At 37.6% G+C, this 6,430-nt stretch overlaps 1 protein-coding gene across 2 annotated transcripts in view; it reads right to left on the bottom strand.

The window, feature by feature from the left end:
• galnt18a (UDP-N-acetyl-alpha-D-galactosamine:polypeptide N-acetylgalactosaminyltransferase 18a) overlaps positions 1-6,430 on the bottom strand; it is a 159,353-nt gene that overhangs the window by 8,066 nt on the left and 144,857 nt on the right. The window lies entirely within an intron of this gene.

Below are 6,430 nucleotides of genomic sequence, written 5' to 3'. Positions count from 1 at the left end.
GGCTGGCACATGACATGTCTCCAATGAGGTGTTGAAGACGCACAAGCGCACCGGCACGTTTTCCTCTTCTCCTGCAGTTTCACTGCGCGAGCAAAGGTAAGCGCACCTTTGACCACAATGTCCAAAATTTTAACTGAGTTTACAAACAAAACAAGAAAAAACAAAGCTGTCCACCGTCCGTGGCGCCATCTTAGATGTATTAAGGTGCAATACCTGGGTCAATGTGCAATACACTTTATTATTATTATGTTATTCTGTAATTATTCAATCATAACTTGTAATTATCTATAACTTTTGCAAGCCACAATCTTAAACTCATTGCTATTTCATTTCTGTCACTGTGGAATATGTTTACATTTAGGCTATTATTATCTCATTATATCAACATTTCTATTTAACCTTACTTTTTCTTATGTATATACCTTATTGTGTTAGAAATTGTAATATAAGTATTATTTCTATTCTTAGAACAACTGTAACAAACAAATTTCCCCATGGGGATCAATAAGGTATTTCTGATTCTGATTCTGTCCCAGAGCCCATTGTCTTCAATGGTGATCTAATGTTATTCATTGAATGGAAGGTGGCATTTACCTTGACCAAAGAGCAATGACTACAGCTGAAAAACTATTACCTGAAGAAATATATTTGTAGCCCCGCATGACAGGTTCTAGATGGCACCTTCTACTAAAATGATAATAAAGCCTATCAAGATGCCTGGAACAAACTAAATCATTGCTTCGGCCTGCAATTTGCCATGCAAAGAGCATTCAGAGAGAAGGTCACCACTTGGTATAGATATATATAAACAAAGTTTCATGAGCGCCCGAGCACGGGAAAGTGTTCATTTATGCGATAAAAGGCGCAGAAAAATAATATTTTTTACAATTACAATAGGGCTTTCGCATTGGACAGTGCTCAGGCCTAAAAAAGCCACTGTCCTCACCACTCAAACTGTCACAGACAACAACCAAAGGTCGGACTGGAGAAGGGTTAAGCTTCCATGTACTCTTTGTCAAGATAACAGACACCAGCTTCATGTATGCTCAAAGTTCAGAGAGATGCAGCTGATCGAACGACGCAACTACGTATAGCAAAAGCAACTCTGCTAGGGAGGCCGAAAACCTGGCCACAGCACAAAAGACTGTTGTCATCTCCACTCCTGTGACACCTGTAAAGGCAAGCATCCTATAGCCCTCCATGATGACAACTATAAAAGGGAAAGGTCTTCAAAATAGATCTACAAATCAAGGTGCTGCTGTAATGTCACTCAGCGTAGCAGGTGAAGGCTCATCCTACACATCAATGGTAATGCCAGTGTAGGTTTAGTCAAAAACCAATCCTACTGCTGAGAAACTTGTCTATGCAACTTCTCCAAGTTTGTATGTTCCATGATTGTAATGAATTGTAATGGCTTTCAGTGACACTCTCTATAAAGTTGGCAAGCGAATTGGGGATGGTGAGCTAACTGACAACATCAAACTTGCCCATCAAACTTGGTTAATTTTCAAACGTGAAATGCAGTATTTGATTACTCTTAAAATCATCCACCATTAAAAAACAATTATTTGATTAGCAAAACAATCAGAATCTAACCATTTTTATCACCTACTGTTTCACTAACAGCATGGTAGCATACAACTTTTACATTTTACATTGTGAGTACAATTAAATGTTGCACGGATATGAACATGTCATCTGCATATTTCATTAGGACTAGATTCTGATCTTTTTGGTCATTTATAAAAAAAAGAATAGAGGCAGAGCAACCTTTTGCTGACCTCCAGTGCTTGAAGTTCTTGGTTCAGTGTGTGATCAGCAGTGGATACTGACTTTTAACCAGATGAGCATAGAAAAATAATATTTTTCAGCCCAGTGTGAAGTTACACTTTTTACAATTTTAAAAGAGAATTTATGTTTAAGATGTCCCAGTATTCAAGAGAAAACAGCTGTCATTCTAAATCTTCTGCAGGCTGGTACAAACATAGTTTCAGATGTCAGTTCAATTAAAACACCACTGACTACAGAACTTTAACACAAAAATGTAAACATAAAAAATAAATGTATATAAAGAATACATTTATATGCCTAACATATTTTTTAACATATTAAGTTCACTACACCAGATATGCAATGTCAACCTGCACCCGCCAGCCAGTCAGTATTCTCTGTTTAACAGCCAACATTCTTTTAAACTAAAGTTTGAATCTCTGGAACTTTTACAGCATGCGTCCTTCCAGCTGCTGCAGGTATGCTGTAAACATTATGAGCCGGTTTACAGCAAAGCTACACAGGCATATTATCTGTCAGGCATGGCCAGTATATATTTGACCTTGTGTTTTGAATTTCACAGCCTGTAATCACAAATTAGAACCAGCCGAATACAGTAGACATGGGGCAAGCAATGGAGTGCATTCCAGCTCCTACTTATGAAACAGTGCTTCAAAGAGATGCCATGTGAGGAAAAAATGATTTATTCAGGCCAGAAGTATCATGCATCCTTTTGAACTGAGTCTTAAAAATCATATTTTCACTCTGTGTTCTTTTACATTGTCTGTCATTTTTAGAACATCTGTTAGTGTTTTTAATATCAATATGGGTTCTTGCTCCTTAATTTCTTTGGCCATGTGGGGCAGCAAAAACAAGCTGTAAATGCAACACTGACCTATTGCCGCCATATAAGGTTGATATGGCGACCGTATTAGCAAACAGCAACATTAGCATTCTTTTGGAGTTGTGTTTGTGTCTGCCTCCTGAGGAACTCCTGAGGGAAATATCTTGTATATACACTATGGATCCAGAATGCTGCACTACTTTCAACAGCTCCCTGCTGCCTCTGAAAACAAAGTTAATGAGAACCAAAACTATGAACTGAAACATAGTAAAATGCTAGAACACTAAAAAGCTGAGGAACCCTTTAACATAAAATAAGTAATGTGATTCAATGTAACTTTAAGGTTTTGTGTTACCTCTCGACATTAGAGTAATATATAACCACCACAATTTAAAAAAGAAGGTCAAATTATGCTTTATTGGGAACTTGAAACTGTATTGTCTCATTCTAGTTATAATTTGCATGTAACTTATTGTATTATTTGATTTTCGAGATGATTAGACCTGAAACCATTTGACTTATAATTGATGAATCAAAATTAATCAGCATTTATTTTGATTATTTGTTTCAAGCAAAAATGTCTAAGTGAGGACTGTTGGTCAGATAAAACTAGAAAACTAGTAGAAAGTTGTTGACATGGACGCTGGGAAATTATAATGCGAATTATTAAGTATTTTATATACTATGATCAATTGTTTCATTGAGAAAATAATACACAGAATTGATTATTACAATAACTGTTAGTTGCAGCACTGATGATGATGTATGTCTGAAAAACCCTGACCTTAAGAACAGAATCAAAAATAAGATAAAAGATATGATATAAAGTATTATGTATGTATATAATATATAAAAAATAATAATGGGAATAAGTGTTTTTTTGTCTTATACTTGACATTTCTGTCCTCAATCCTCCTCCTCATAAGTCAAAAAAACTAGACCAAACTACAAATATTTCTCTTGTTTTAATCCATTTTGCCCAAGTGATTTATTTTACGCTTAATTCAATAGATATTTGATGTTTATTATACACTGCGTATTGTTTTATTTCATTCATTGGTATTTAGATGTTTTGGCAATACTGCTGATATTATATTTGTGCCAATAAAGCAGATTGAAGTGAACTGAATTGAGAGAAACAATGGGAAATGTTGTAGGAATGCAAATATGTGTGTTTCTGTGTGTGTTTCTGTGGTATCTGTGTGTGTGCTTCCAAACAATGTCACGTTGAATAAGAGGCTTGCTTTACTGTCATTTAATATGAGCCCCTACCTCAGCATTGTGTGCATGTGTGTGTGTTTCTGTGCTTGTGTGTACATATTTAGTTTCATGAACAATAGGCTGGCACCCAATGTAGGTCCTTAGTTATGGCAAGAACAGTAATATGTTTTAATGAGCCTGAGACCCGGCAGAGAGGAGACTAAATCCATTTGTGTCAAACTCGCTGTGTGCTTCAGGAAGGCTGCTTTGCTTTAAAATCAATATGCTTGACATCTCCCACAATAACACACTCACACAGACACACGCGTGCGCACACACACACACAGGAATGACCATCAACAGAGGCCTGAGTGGAGAACTGAGTGTACCCCAGTGTTTTAGCGTTTCAAAACATGCTGAATCTTGCTGCTAACTCTAAATTTTTTGCTAGACTGGTTGATTACACTGCAAATACAATAAAAAAAGCCGACCTGTGTACAACAGGATCATTGTCACGTTCTCCTTGAGGCTTTCAGCTCACTGAAAAGATATCGATTCTCTCAGCTTGCTTGTCTGTGTGCACAGCTGCCTCTGCACAGTGCAGTTTGCTCACATATTGGCTGGCCGGAGTGTGTAGGTGGGATCACTTGATTGAACAAACTGCCCACACTCAAACATACAGCACATACACACGTGATCTATACATACACACAGACACACACATCTCCACTCATGGAGAGAGGGACAGAGAGGAGAGGGAATATATCTGAGATTGGATTTACAACAGTTAACCTCTGTTTACATTGATCCCAGTGAAATACTAGACCACATTGTGTTAGTTAAATCCTATTTGATTTCTAATGATCGACCAGTTGAACCCTTTTACAAAGTTCAAATCTTTATAAAGAGCACTTTCATGTGAGACAGGTAGAATATTATTCTTCTCAAAATCCAATCAGCAGGCAAATGATCTTTTTTAGAGACGGATGAGAGAACCTCTTTAACAAGAAATGAAAAAGGCAGAGATAAGGAGGCTTTCAAAATTTGCCTTATTATCCTCAAATATTGATTGTATTATGGTCTGTTGCACATTTGTTGATGATTGCTATTGTTTTTGCATTTTCCTCTTTGTATTTTACGTCTGCGCCATCGGCATCTGGAGACAAAAGACTTCACATAATCGAGTTTCTCAAAGTGTGACTCTATCGTGATGTCTCCCACCATTTGTGCAGTACCATTGTGAAGTCTTGATTTTGGCGTTATGATTGTCACCATGGCGGTTTGTCAGAGCCAGCGTACTGCTTCGTCCATTATATATACTTTCAATGGATTACAGCTTTTTGTGCTGCCCCTAAGTGGCCAAAACAATCAACTGATGCAGGCTTAAGTTTGATCTGAAGACCTGAGGTCTGGTTTACGCAGTTTAACGATTAGCTGTCTTATATCAGTCTCCTGGGAAAATAATTATTGGTCCATCTTGACTGGACAGATAGAACCTCAACTACAAAGTCTACAAACAATTTGAAGGTTTTTTTCAGGGCTGTAGTCACCAATCATCGTCCAGAAAATGAATGGAGGTGGTAAATGTCGAGGCCTCCTCGTCAATCAGTCACTCTCATCTGCTGTGCAATGCAAGACAGATTCTGTCAGTAAACCATCTTTTTTATATCAATTTTTACTAGGTCACAGTCTTAAAAAACCTTCATTCATTAAATGTGCTGTGTGAAATAGCCTTTTCTCCCTGAAGACGTCTAATGTTTTATTTCATAAATGTGTATTAATTTGATATGACACAGGAGACGGTCATTAAATAGGTTTAGGCGGTCCATCTCTGCTGCAGGAAATCCTGGTCATTATGAGAATGCTGAGCCGTTCTACAGATAAATGTTTCATTGTAAAGACAACTTGCTTATTTTCCTACAAAACAAGACACATAAAAGCTGCTCTAATGAATATTTACAGTGGATCAAATGTCTGTGTGTAACGTGAAAGGGGTCAGATCATACCGACAAACTAGTGACTCGACTCCGCTCTGTGGAGCCTTTTAGTGTCTTTTCAGGCATTGTTTTGGTTTACCACCTGCAACTTAACTGTTTTCATTTACTTTTAAGACTCTCATCAGCATTGTTTCTAAAAATCCATTGTGTGTTGGCTGCCCAGCATGGAAGACAGACAAAGTTAGCAACTAGCTCGCAAACATAGTGGAGCATTTAGCAGCTAAAGAAGCAGATATTTCCCTCTGAAGTTGGTAAAGAGGTGGACACAAACATGACTCCATGTGAATGCCAAAATTGCTCTTGATCTGCTGGATGTGTAGAAATGTAGAACCCAAGCAATATGGGATTGCTGAGACCAATACTGATGGCTAACGTTATTATTATCATGACATTATACAAAAATTAATCTTGCCAGGCTTCAGTGTCTGCTTTTGTGGCCAATGGACAAATCAGCACCCTTTGAGGAAGTGCTGGCATGGTGCATAGAGGTCAGTGTAGATGCTGCTAGCATCAGCTATTTCAGAACTGGAGAGTATTTCTTAACTAACAGAAGAACGAAGACCAGCACTGAAGGCTTTTCTCAATGGAAAAGATGGTTAAAGTTTCTCTGTGATAGATG

Source organism: Morone saxatilis, unplaced genomic scaffold (genome assembly GCF_004916995.1).
Source record: "Morone saxatilis isolate NCDOM2014 unplaced genomic scaffold, NCSU_SB_2.0 Contig2, whole genome shotgun sequence".
Taxonomy (NCBI): domain Eukaryota; kingdom Metazoa; phylum Chordata; class Actinopteri; family Moronidae; genus Morone; species Morone saxatilis.
This window is presented reverse-complemented; position numbering and strand designations above follow the sequence as displayed.